Source organism: Anopheles funestus, assembly GCF_943734845.2.
Source record: "Anopheles funestus chromosome X unlocalized genomic scaffold, idAnoFuneDA-416_04 X_unloc_6, whole genome shotgun sequence".
In the NCBI taxonomy this organism is placed as follows: domain Eukaryota; kingdom Metazoa; phylum Arthropoda; class Insecta; order Diptera; family Culicidae; genus Anopheles; species Anopheles funestus.
The window spans coordinates 1-12,408 of record NW_026045187.1 but is presented as its reverse complement, the minus strand read 5'-3'; the positions used below and the strand labels follow the sequence as shown (position 1 = coordinate 12,408).

The 12,408-nt window shown below is 39.5% G+C and overlaps 1 long non-coding RNA gene across 1 annotated transcript in view; it reads right to left on the bottom strand.

Moving 5' to 3' along the window:
• Positions 1-12,366, bottom strand: part of LOC125773875 (uncharacterized) — a 76,681-nt gene extending 64,315 nt beyond the window's left edge. Inside the window, exon 1 of the long non-coding RNA XR_007420437.1 lies at positions 8,668-12,366. This is a non-coding gene — a long non-coding RNA (uncharacterized LOC125773875). The remainder of the gene's footprint in view (positions 1-8,667) is intronic.
• Between the last annotated feature and the right edge of the window lie 42 nt (positions 12,367-12,408).

Genomic DNA, 12,408 nt, shown 5'->3' with positions numbered 1-12,408 from the left:
TCCCTCTCTTCGGTATGGGAACGCTTCGACCAATTAGTGCGCGGGAGAAAACGCGAGAGTGGGGGAAACCCACCTGGACGAGCTCATTTCAACCTCGACCGCGGCACGGTTCACATCGATACCGCGCTAAGGCAAACGGAGCGCGCACGGTACCAACAGCTGTTGACGGTGTCGCGTTGTGGTGGCATACGTTCGATCAGCTGTTGCGTGCGGTTGCATGCGTGCGTATTTATGCGCGCGCGTTATTGCGGCGCGTGATATTGAATTAAATGAAATGAATTGAAATATACTTCAATTAAATTAAATTAAATTCTATTAAATTAAAATAAATTGTTTCATTTTTAATAAAATTAAAATAAATTGTAATAAATTAAATTAAATTATTTTTTTTCTATCCAACTTCATTTCAATCAATTCTACACAATCAATGATCATAACAGCCGACAAAATACGATTTATAACAGTATTAACAAAAAATAAATCAAACCTTTGCTTCCCTTTTCTTCACATCGATACCGCGCTAAGGCAAACGGATCGCGCACGGTACCAACAGCTGTTGACCTTGACGGTGTCGCGTTGTGATGGCATACGTTCGATCAGCTGTTGCGTGCGGTTGTATGCGTGCGTATTTATGCGCGCGCGTTATTGCGGCGCGTGATATTGAATTAAATGAAATTAATTGAAATAAAGTGCAATTAAATTAAATTAAATGCTATTAAATTTAACTAATTTATTTCATTTTTAATAAAATGAAAATAAATTGTAATAAATTAAATTAAATTATTTTTTTTCTAACAAACTTTATTTCAATCAATTCTACACAATCAATGATCATAACAGCCGACCAAAATCCGATTTATATCACTATTAACAAAAAATAAATCAAACCTTTGCTTCCCATTCTTTCACGTCGATACCGCGCTAAGGCAAACGGAGCGCGCACCGTATCAACAGCTGTTGCCGGTGTGTTTTTTTGTGGGTGGGGGTTGTGCCATATGTTCGATGAGCTGTTGCGTGCGGTTGCATGCGTGCGTATTTATGCGCGCGCGTTATTGCGGCGCGTGATATTGAATGAAATGAATTGAAATAAAGTGCAATTAAATTAAATTGAATAAAATAAAATTAAATTAAATTAAATTATTTCGTTTTTAATAAAATTAAAATAAATTGTAATAAATTAAATTAAATTATTTTTTTTCTATCCAACTTCATTTCAATCAATTCTACACAATCAATGATCATAACAGCCGACCAAAATCCGATTTATATCACTATTAACAAAAAATAAATCAAACCTTTGCTTCCCTTTCTTTCACATCGATACCGCGCTAAGGCAAACGGAGCGCGCACCGTATCAACAGCTGTTGCCGGTGTGTTTTTTTGTGGGTGGGGGTTGTGCCATATGTTCGATCAGCTGTTGCGTGCGGTTGCATGCGTGCGTATTTATGCGCGCGCGTTATTGCGGCGCGTGATATTGAATTAAATGAAATGAATTGAAATATAGTGCAATTAAATTAAATTAAATTCTATTAAATTAAATTAAATTATTTCATTCTTAAGGAAATTAAAATAAATTATATTAAATTAAATTAAATTATTTTTTTTCTATTCAACTTTATTTCAATCAATTCTACACAATCAATGATCATAACACCCGAATAAAATCCGATTTATATCAGTATTAACAAAAAATAAATCAAACCTTTGCTTTCCTTTCTTTCACATCGATACTGCGCTAAGGCAAACGGATCGCGCACCGTATCAACAGCTGTTGCCGGTGTTGTTTTTTTGTGGGTGGGGGTGGGTGGCATACGTTCGATCAGCTGTTGCGTGCGGTTATTGCGCGCGCGTTATGCGCGCGTTATTGCGGCGCGTGATATTGAATGAAATGAAATGAATTGACATAAAGTGCAATTAAATTACATTCAATTCTATTAAATTAATCTAAATTATTTCATTTTTAATAAAATGAAAATTAATTGTAATAAATTAAATTAAATTATTTTATTTCTAACAAACTTTATTTCAATCAATTCTACACAACCAATGATCATAACAACCGACCAAAATCCGATTTATAACAGTATTAACAAAAAATAAATCAAACCTTTGCTTCCCTTTTTTTCACATCGATACCGCGCTAAGGCAAACGGAGCGCGCACCGTATCAACAGCTGTTGCCGGTGTGGTTTTTTGTGGGTGGGGGTGGTGCCATATGTTCGATTAGCTGTTGCTGTGGGAGTGAGCATGCTTGCGCGCGCGCGATATTGCTGTGCATGAAATGACATGAAATGACATGAAACGACAAGAAATGACATGAAATGACATGAAATGATATGAAATGATATGAAATGATATGAAATGATATGAAATGATATGAAATGATATGAAATGATATGAAATGATATGAAATGATATGAAATGATATGAAATGATATGAAATGATATGAAATGATATGAAATGATATGAAATGAAATGAAATGTTATGGAATTAAATTAAATTAAATTAAAATAAAATAAATTAATTTATCATAAATTAAATTATAATAAATTAAATTAAATTATTTCTTTTCTATCAAACTTTATTTCAACCAATTTTCCACAATCAATGATTATAACAGCCGACCAAAATCCGATTTAAAACAGTACTAACAAAAATTAAATCAAACCTTTTCTTCCCATTCTTTCGCATGGGAACGATTCGATCAATCAGTGCGAGAGAGCAACAGAGAGTGGTGGAACACCTGAATGGGCTCATTTGATAAAATACAATTTAATGTAATTAAATAAAAAAAAACCGCACGCCCATATTTTGAACGGTTGCCATTACAAACAGTTTTGCACATATTCTTGCAGAAAACTTCACGATTTGTTAAATGTATATTTAATTGTATCACACACTTCCACACATAATAAGTAGAATACTGTAATGAAGATGAAATCAAAATGCAATTTAAAACATTGGCTTAAATTGAATTGCAATTTACGCCGGAAGGTTCCGCGTATGGGTAAAAAAATTTATGTGCACACACAATTGCATATATTATTGTCAACAAACCCAATAAATGACAGTTGAGCCGAAAATATATGCATAATTCGACATTATTACGTTATGAATCTGCGATGACATTTTTACTGACATCACTTTTACTACACACCCAATGCAAATGGCGGTAAAGCTTTCCAAATGGTTCCAATGCATATGGAAAAGCTCTCGCATCACAGAGCTTTTGATGTAAAGCTTTCGTTTGGGTACAATATAAAGCTTTCATTAGGTGTAGCGGACAAGTTCGGCACATTTTCCGCATGGCATTAAAATTGAATTGTATTTTACACCGGAACGTTCCGGTGTACGATATCGTTAATGTGCATGATAATTTCACATATTATCACATACCAAGCAATTGAAGGACGATTGAGCCGATTGGGTCCGAATGTAAGCAATGTGATGAAAGAAATAAACGAATTGTATTCCGCTGCGCTTTAATTGTTGTCGGTAGGAATGAAAACTTCTTTCCAGTACATTTAATGTTTTTAAAATCTTATTTTCTCGATTCTTATTTTTTCTTTTATAAAAGATTTTCTCGATTTTTACAAAAAAATCCTCATTTTGTCACTTGCATGCTTATAACTCGGTCAGTTTCCAATGGATCTTCAATTGTAAAACAGATATGGATAGATCTGCTTATAAACTACCAAAAGTTATTCTACGCCGATGTGCTAAGTTGTCTGTGTCAAATGTTATTCGAGATACAAAGACTTAAAATTTTCTCGGTTTTTCAAAAAAAAAAAATTTCTCATTTTGCCACTTTGCATGCTTATAACTCGGTCAGTTTCCAATGGATCTTCAATTGTAACACAGATATGGATAGATCTTCTCATAAGCTTATAAGCTAAAAATGGTGCAAGTTGGACCAAAAACCCGAAAAAGTACCTAGGTAAATGCGATGGTTGTTCGTCGAATAGCTCCGGCCACAGACATGGTAGCGATTAGTGGTGCATGGAAGAAATCTAGCCACAAGTGCCATCTAGCCATGGCCAGAAGAAAGTGTGGCGATATCTTGGATACCGGCGGAGCTATGGGGCAAATACGGGCCAAAAATGGTGCAAGTTGGACCAAAAACCCGACCAAGTGCGCGAGGCGCTTTCGTGAATAGCTCCGGCCACAGACATGGTAGCGATTAGTGGTGCATGGAAGAAATCTAGCCACAAGTGCCGTCTAGCCATGGACAGAAAAAAGTGTGGCGATATCTTGGATACCGGCGGAGCTATGGGGCAAATACGGGCCAAAAATGGTGCAAGTTAGACCAAAAACCCGAAAAAGTACCTAGGTAAATGCGATGGTTGTTCGTCGAATAGCTCCGGCCACAGACATGGTAGCGATTAGTGGTGCTTGGAAGAAATCTAGCCACAAGTGCCATCTAGCCATGGCCAGAAGAAAGTGTGGCGATATCTTGGATACCGGCGGAGCTATGGGGCAAATACGGGCCAAAATTGGTGCAAGTTGGACCAAAAACCCGACCAAGTGCGCGAGGCGCTTTCGTGAATAGCTCCGGCCACAGACATGGTAGCGATTAGTGGTGCATGGAAGAAATCTAGCCACAAGTGCCATCTAGCCATGGCCAGAAGAAAGTGTGGCGATATCTTGGATACCGGCGGAGCTATGGGGCAAATACGGGCCAAAAATGGTGCAAGTTAGACCAAAAACCCGAAAAAGTACCTAGGTAAATGCGATGGTTGTTCGTCGAATAGCTCCGGCCACAGACATGGTAGCGATTAGTGATGTATGGAAGAAATCTAGCCACAAGTGCCGTCTAGCCATGGCCAGAAAAAAGTGTGGCGATATATTGGATACCGGCGGAGCTATGGGGCAAATACGGGCCAAAAATGGTGCAAGTTAGACCAAAAACCCGAAAAAGTACCTAGGTAAATGCGATGGTTGTTCGTCGAATAGCTCCGGCCACAGACATGGTAGCGATTAGTGGTGCATGGAAGAAATCTAGCCACAAGTGCCATCTAGCCATGACCAGAAGAAAGTGTGGCGATATCTTGGATACCGGCGGAGCTATGGGGCAAATACGGGCCAAAAATGGTGCAAGTTAGACCAAAAACCCGACCAAGTGCGCGAGGCGCTTTCGTGAATAGCTCCGGCCACAGACATGGTAGCGATTAGTGATGTATGGAAGAAATCTAGCCACAAGTGCCGTCTAGCCATGGACAGAAAAAAGTGTGGCGATATCTTGGATACCGGCGGAGCTATGGGGCAAATACGGGCCAAAAATGGTGCAAGTTAGACCAAAAACCCGAAAAAGTACCTAGGTAAATGCGATGGTTGTTCGTCGAATAGCTCCGGCCACAGACATGGTAGCGATTAGTGGTGCATGGAAGAAATCTAGCCACAAGTGCCATCTAGCCATGGCCAGAAGAAAGTGTGGCGATATCTTGGATACCGGCGGAGCTATGGGGCAAATACGGGCCAAAAATGGTGCAAGTTGGACCAAAAACCCGACCAAGTGCGCGAGGCGCTTTCGTGAATAGCTCCGGCCACAGACATGGTAGCGATTAGTGGTGCATGGAAGAAATCTAGCCACAAGTGCCGTCTAGCCATGGACAGAAAAAAGTGTGGCGATATCTTGGATACCGGCGGAGCTATGGGGCAAATACGGGCCAAAAATGGTGCAAGTTAGACCAAAAACCCGAAAAAGTACCTAGGTAAATGCGATGGTTGTTCGTCGAATAGCTCCGGCCACAGACATGGTAGCGATTAGTGGTGCTTGGAAGAAATCTAGCCACAAGTGCCATCTAGCCATGGCCAGAAGAAAGTGTGGCGATATCTTGGATACCGGCGGAGCTATGGGGCAAATACGGGCCAAAATTGGTGCAAGTTGGACCAAAAACCCGACCAAGTGCGCGAGGCGCTTTCGTGAATAGCTCCGGCCACAGACATGGTAGCGATTAGTGGTGCATGGAAGAAATCTAGCCACAAGTGCCATCTAGCCATGGCCAGAAGAAAGTGTGGCGATATCTTGGATACCGGCGGAGCTATGGGGCAAATACGGGCCAAAAATGGTGCAAGTTAGACCAAAAACCCGAAAAAGTACCTAGGTAAATGCGATGGTTGTTCGTCGAATAGCTCCGGCCACAGACATGGTAGCGATTAGTGATGTATGGAAGAAATCTAGCCACAAGTGCCGTCTAGCCATGGCCAGAAGAAAGTGTGGCGATATATTGGATACCGGCGGAGCTATGGGGCAAATACGGGCCAAAAATGGTGCAAGTTAGACCAAAAACCCGAAAAAGTACCTAGGTAAATGCGATGGTTGTTCGTCGAATAGCTCCGGCCACAGACATGGTAGCGATTAGTGGTGCATGGAAGAAATCTAGCCACAAGTGCCATCTAGCCATGGCCAGAAGAAAGTGTGGCGATATCTTGGATACCGGCGGAGCTATGGGGCAAATACGGGCCAAAAATGGTGCAAGTTGGACCAAAAACCCGACCAAATGCGCGAGGCGCTTTCGTGAATAGCTCCGGCCACAGACATGGTAGCGATTAGTAGTGCATGGAAGAAATCTAGCCACAAGTGCCATCTAGCCATGGCCAGAAGAAAGTGTGGCGATATCTTGGATACCGGCGGAGCTATGGGGCAAATACGGGCCAAAAATGGTGCAAGTTAGACCAAAAACCCGAAAAAGTACCTAGGTAAATGCGATGGTTGTTCGTCGAATAGCTCCGGCCACAGACATGGTAGCGATTAGTGATGTATGGAAGAAATCTAGCCACAAGTGCCGTCTAGCCATGGACAGAAAAAAGTGTGGCGATATATTGGATACCGGCGGAGCTATGGGGCAAATACGGGCCAAAAATGGTGCAAGTTGGACCAAAAACCCGAGAAAGTACCTAGGTAAATGCGATGGTTGTTCGTCGAATAGCTCCGGCCACAGACATGGTAGCGATTAGTGGTGCATGGAAGAAATCTAGCCACAAGTGCCATCTAGCCATGGCCAGAAGAAAGTGTGGCGATATCTTGGATACCGGCGGAGCTATGGGGCAAATACGGGCCAAAAATGGTGCAAGTTGGACCAAAATCCCGACCAAGTGCGCGAGGCGCTTTCGTGAATAGCTCCGGCCACAGACATGGTAGCGATTAGTGGTGCATGGAAGAAATCTAGCCACAAGTGCCATCTAGCTATGGCCAGAAGAAAGTGTGGCGATATCTTGGATACCGGCGGAGCTATGGGGCAAATACGGGCCAAAAATGGTGCAAGTTGGACCAAAAACCCGAGAAAGTACCTAGGTAAATGCGATGGTTGTTCGTCGAATAGCTCCGGCCACAGACATGGTAGCGATTAGTGATGTATGGAAGAAATCTAGCCACAAGTGCCGTCTAGCCATGGCCAGAAAAAAGTGTGGCGATATATTGGATACCGGCGGAGCTATGGGGCAAATACGGGCCAAAAATGGTGCAAGTTAGACCAAAAACCCGAAAAAGTACCTAGGTAAATGCGATGGTTGTTCGTCGAATAGCTCCGGCCACAGACATGGTAGCGATTAGTGGTGCATGGAAGAAATCTAGCCACAAGTGCCATCTAGCCATGACCAGAAGAAAGTGTGGCGATATCTTGGATACCGGCGGAGCTATGGGGCAAATACGGGCCAAAAATGGTGCAAGTTGGACCAAAAACCCGACCAAGTGCGCCTGGCGCTTTCGTGAATACTCATTTTGTCACTTTGGATGCTTATAACTCGGTCAGTTTCCAATTGATCTTCAATTGTAACACAGATATGGATAGATCTTCTCATAAGCTACCAAAAGTTATTCTATGCCGATGTGCTAAGTTGTCTGTGTCAAATGTTATTCGAGATACAAAGACTTAAAATTTTCTCGGTTTTTCCAAAAAAAAATTCTCATTTTGCCACTTTGGATGCTTATAACTCGGTAAGTTTCCAATGGATCTTCAATTGTAACACAGATATGGATAGATCTTCTCATAAGCTACAAAAAGTTATTCTACGCCGATGCGCTAAGTTGTGTGTGTCAAATGTTTTTCGAGATACAAAGACTTAAAATTTTCTCGGTTTTTCCAAAAAAAATTTCTCATTTTGCCACTTTGGATGCTTATAACTCGGTCAGTTTCCAATGGATCTTCAATTGTAACACAGATATGGATAGATCTTCTCATAAGCTACCAAAAGTTATTCTACGCCGATGTGCTAAGTTGTCTGTGTCAAATGTTATTCGAGATACAAAGACTTAAATTTTTCTTGGTTTTTCAAACAAAAATTTCTCATTTTGCCACTTTGGATGCTTATAACTCGGTCAGTTTCCAATGGATCTTCAATTGTAACACAGATTTGGATAGATCTGCTCATTAGCTACCATAAGTTGTTCTACGTCGATGTGCTAAGATGTCTGTGGAAAAAGTTATTCGAAAAAGTAACTTCTAATTCATTGAATGGCTTATACGAATTGGCTACCTTCAGGCTGTTTTCTCGCGGTTCGCATTTCAACTTCTCTTTTTTGCCCATATCTCAGTCATTTATCAACCGATTTTGGATTTTTTTTGTGATTTGGATAGATCTCAATGAATGCAAGCTAAAAGTGTACACGGTTATGTGCTCCGATGTCGGACAAAAAAGTTATTCGCGACCTAAGCTTTTTCTGTCACCTGCCATAACTCGGTCAGTTTCCAATGGATCTTCAATTGTAACACAGATATGGATAGATCTTCTCATAAGCTACCAAAAGTTATTCTACGCCGATGTGCTAAGTTGTCCGTGTCAAATGTTATTCGAAAAAGTAACTTCTAATTCATTGAATGGCTTATACGAATTGCCTACCTTCAGGCTGATTTCTCGCGGTTCGCATTTCAACTTCTTTTTTTTTGCCCATATCTCAGTCATTTATCAACCGATTTTGGATTTTCTTTGTGATTTGGATAGATCTCAATGAATGCAAGCTAAAAGTCTTCCACGACCATGTGCTCCGATGTCGGACAAAAAAGTTATTCGCGACCTAAGCTTTTTCTGTCACCTGCCATAACTCGGTCAGTTTCCAATGGATCTTCAATTGTAACAGAGATTTGGATAGATCTGTTCATTAGCTATAATAAGTTGTTTTACGTCGATGTGCTCAGATGTATTTCAATTTGTCCATCAATTCGTTCTTTTGAAGAAGGGCACTGAACAGATTATTTTTCGGATATAAAAATACCTGTGCATAACATTTTCAACCACCTGTTTCAATGCAGGTAAAAACATTGGAAATAGTAAAAAATGTTGTGGCAAACAGAGAGGAACATTGTTTGCGGCCAATAGCATCGCACACATTCTCGCACACATTCTACATACGCGGATGTAGCTGATGGTTTTGGTCAAAGTTAGTAGAAACTAGATGTTTGTGACCAAAGTTGATGGTTTTGGTCAATGTTAGTAGAAACTAGATGTTTGTAGCCAAAGTTGGTGTTTTTGGTCAAAGTTAGTAGAAAATGGATGTTTGTAGCCAAAGTTGGTGTTTTTGGTCAAAGTTGGTAGAAAATGGATGTTTGTAGCCAAAGTTGGTGTTTTTGGTTAAAGTTGGTAGAAACTAGATGTTTGTAGCCAAAGTTGGTGTTTTTGGTCAAAGTTAGTAGAAAATGGATGTTTGTAGCCAAAGTTGGTGTTTTTGGTCAAAGTTGGTAGAAAATGGATGTTTGTAGCCAAAATTGGTGTTTTTGGTTAAAGTTGGTAGAAACTAGATGTTTGTAGCCAAAGTTGGTGTTTTTGGTCAAAGTTGGTAGAAACTAGATGTTTGTAGCCAAAGTTGGTGTTTTTGGTCAAAGTTGGTAGAAACAAGATGTTTGTAGCCAAAGTTGGTGTTTTTGGTCAAAGTTAGTAGAAAATGGATGTTTGTAGCCAAAGTTGGTGTTTTTGGTCAAAGTTGGTAGAAAATGGATGTTTGTAGCCAAAGTTGGTGTTTTTGGTCAAAGTTAGTAGAAAATGGATGTTTGTAGCCAAAGTTGGTGTTTTTGGTCAAAGTTGGTAGAAAATGGATGTTTGTAGCCAAAGTTGGTGTTTTTGGTCAAAGTTGGTAGAAACTAGATGTTTATAGCCAAAGTTGGTGTTTTTGGTTAAAGTTGGTAGAAACTAGATGTTTGTAGCCAAAGTTGGTGTTTTTGGTCAAAGTTGGTAGAAACAAGATGTTTGTAGCCAAAGTTGGTGTTTTTGGTCAAAGTTAGTAGAAAATGGATATTTGTAGCCAAAGTTGGTGTTTTTGGTCAAAGTTGGTAGAAAATGGATGTTTGTAGCCAAAGTTGGTGTTTTTGGTTAAAGTTGGTAGAAACTAGATGTTTGTAGCCAAAGTTGGTGTTTTTGGTTAAAGTTGGTAGAAACTAGATGTTTGTAGCCAAAGTTGGTGTTTTTGGTCAAAGTTGGTAGAAACAAGATGTTTGTAGCCAAAGTTGGTGTTTTTGGTCAAAGTTAGTAGAAAATGGATGTTTGTAGCCAAAGTTGGTGTTTTTGGTCAAAGTTGGTAGAAAATGGATGTTTGTAGCCAAAGTTGGTGTTTTTGGTCAAAGTTAGTAGAAAATGGATGTTTGTAGCCAAAGTTGGTGTTTTTGGTCAAAGTTGGTAGAAAATGGATGTTTGTAGCCAAAGTTGGTGTTTTTGGTCAAAGTTAGTAGAAACTAGATGTTTGTAGCCAAAGTTGGTGTTTTTGGTTAAAGTTGGTAGAAACTAGATGTTTGTAGCCAAAGTTGGTGTTTTTGGTCAAAGTTGGTAGAAACAAGATGTTTGTAGCCAAAGTTGGTGTTTTTGGTCAAAGTTAGTAGAAAATGGATGTTTGTAGCCAAAGTTGGTGTTTTTGGTCAAAGTTGGTAGAAAATGGATGTTTGTAGCCAAAGTTGATGATTTTGGTTAAAGTTGGTAGAAAATGGATGTTTGTAGCCAAAGTTGATGATTTTGGTCAAAGTTAGTAGAAAATGGATGTTTGTAGCCAAAGTTGGTGTTTTTGGTCAAAGTTGGTAGAAACTAGATGTTTGTAGCCAAAGTTGGTGTTTTTGGTTAAAGTTGGTAGAAACTAGATGTTTGTAGCCAAAGTTGGTGTTTTTGGTCAAAGTTAGTAGAAAATGGATGTTTGTAGCCAAAGTTGGTGTTTTTGGTCAAAGTTGGTAGAAAATGGATGTTTGTAGCCAAAGTTGGTGTTTTTGGTCAAAGTTAGTAGAAAATGGATGTTTGTAGCCAAAGTTGGTGTTTTTGGTCAAAGTTGGTAGAAAATGGATGTTTGTAGCCAAAATTGGTGTTTTTGGTTAAAGTTGGTAGAAAATGGATGTTTGTAGCCAAAATTGGTGTTTTTGGTCAAAGTTAGTAGAAAATGGATGTTTGTAGCCAAAGTTGGTGTTTTTGGTCAAAGTTGGTAGAAACTAGATGTTTGTAGCCAAAGTTGGTGTTTTTGGTTAAAGTTGGTAGAAACTAGATGTTTGTAGCCAAAGTTGGTGTTTTTGGTCAAAGTTAGTAGAAAATGGATGTTTGTAGCCAAAGTTGGTGTTTTTGGTCAAAGTTGGTAGAAAATGGATGTTTGTAGCCAAAGTTGGTGTTTTTGGTTAAAGTTGGTAGAAACTAGATGTTTGTAGCCAAAGTTGGTGTTTTTGGTTAAAGTTGGTAGAAACTAGATGTTTGTAGCCAAAGTTGGTGTTTTTGGTCAAAGTTGGTAGAAACAAGATGTTTGTAGCCAAAGTTGGTGTTTTTGGTCAAAGTTAGTAGAAAATGGATGTTTGTAGCCAAAGTTGGTGTTTTTGGTCAAAGTTGGTAGAAAATGGATGTTTGTAGCCAAAGTTGGTGTTTTTGGTCAAAGTTAGTAGAAAATGGATGTTTGTAGCCAAAGTTGGTGTTTTTGGTCAAAGTTGGTAGAAAATGGATGTTTGTAGCCAAAGTTGGTGTTTTTGGTCAAAGTTGGTAGAAACTAGATGTTTGTAGCCAAAGTTGGTGTTTTTGGTTAAAGTTGGTAGAAACTAGATGTTTGTAGCCAAAGTTGGTGTTTTTGGTCAAAGTTGGTAGAAACAAGATGTTTGTAGCCAAAGTTGGTGTTTTTGGTCAAAGTTAGTAGAAAATGGATATTTGTAGCCAAAGTTGGTGTTTTTGGTCAAAGTTGGTAGAAAATGGATGTTTGTAGCCAAAGTTGGTGTTTTTGGTCAAAGTTAGTAGAAACTAGATGTTTGTAGCCAAAGTTGGTGTTTTTGGTTAAAGTTGGTAGAAACTAGATGTTTGTAGCCAAAGTTGGTGTTTTTGGTCAAAGTTGGTAGAAACAAGATGTTTGTAGCCAAAGTTGGTGTTTTTGGTCAAAGTTAGTAGAAAATGGATGTTTGTAGCCAAAGTTGGTGTTTTTGGTCAAAGTTGGTAGAAAATGGATGTTTGTAGCCAAAATTGGTGTTTTT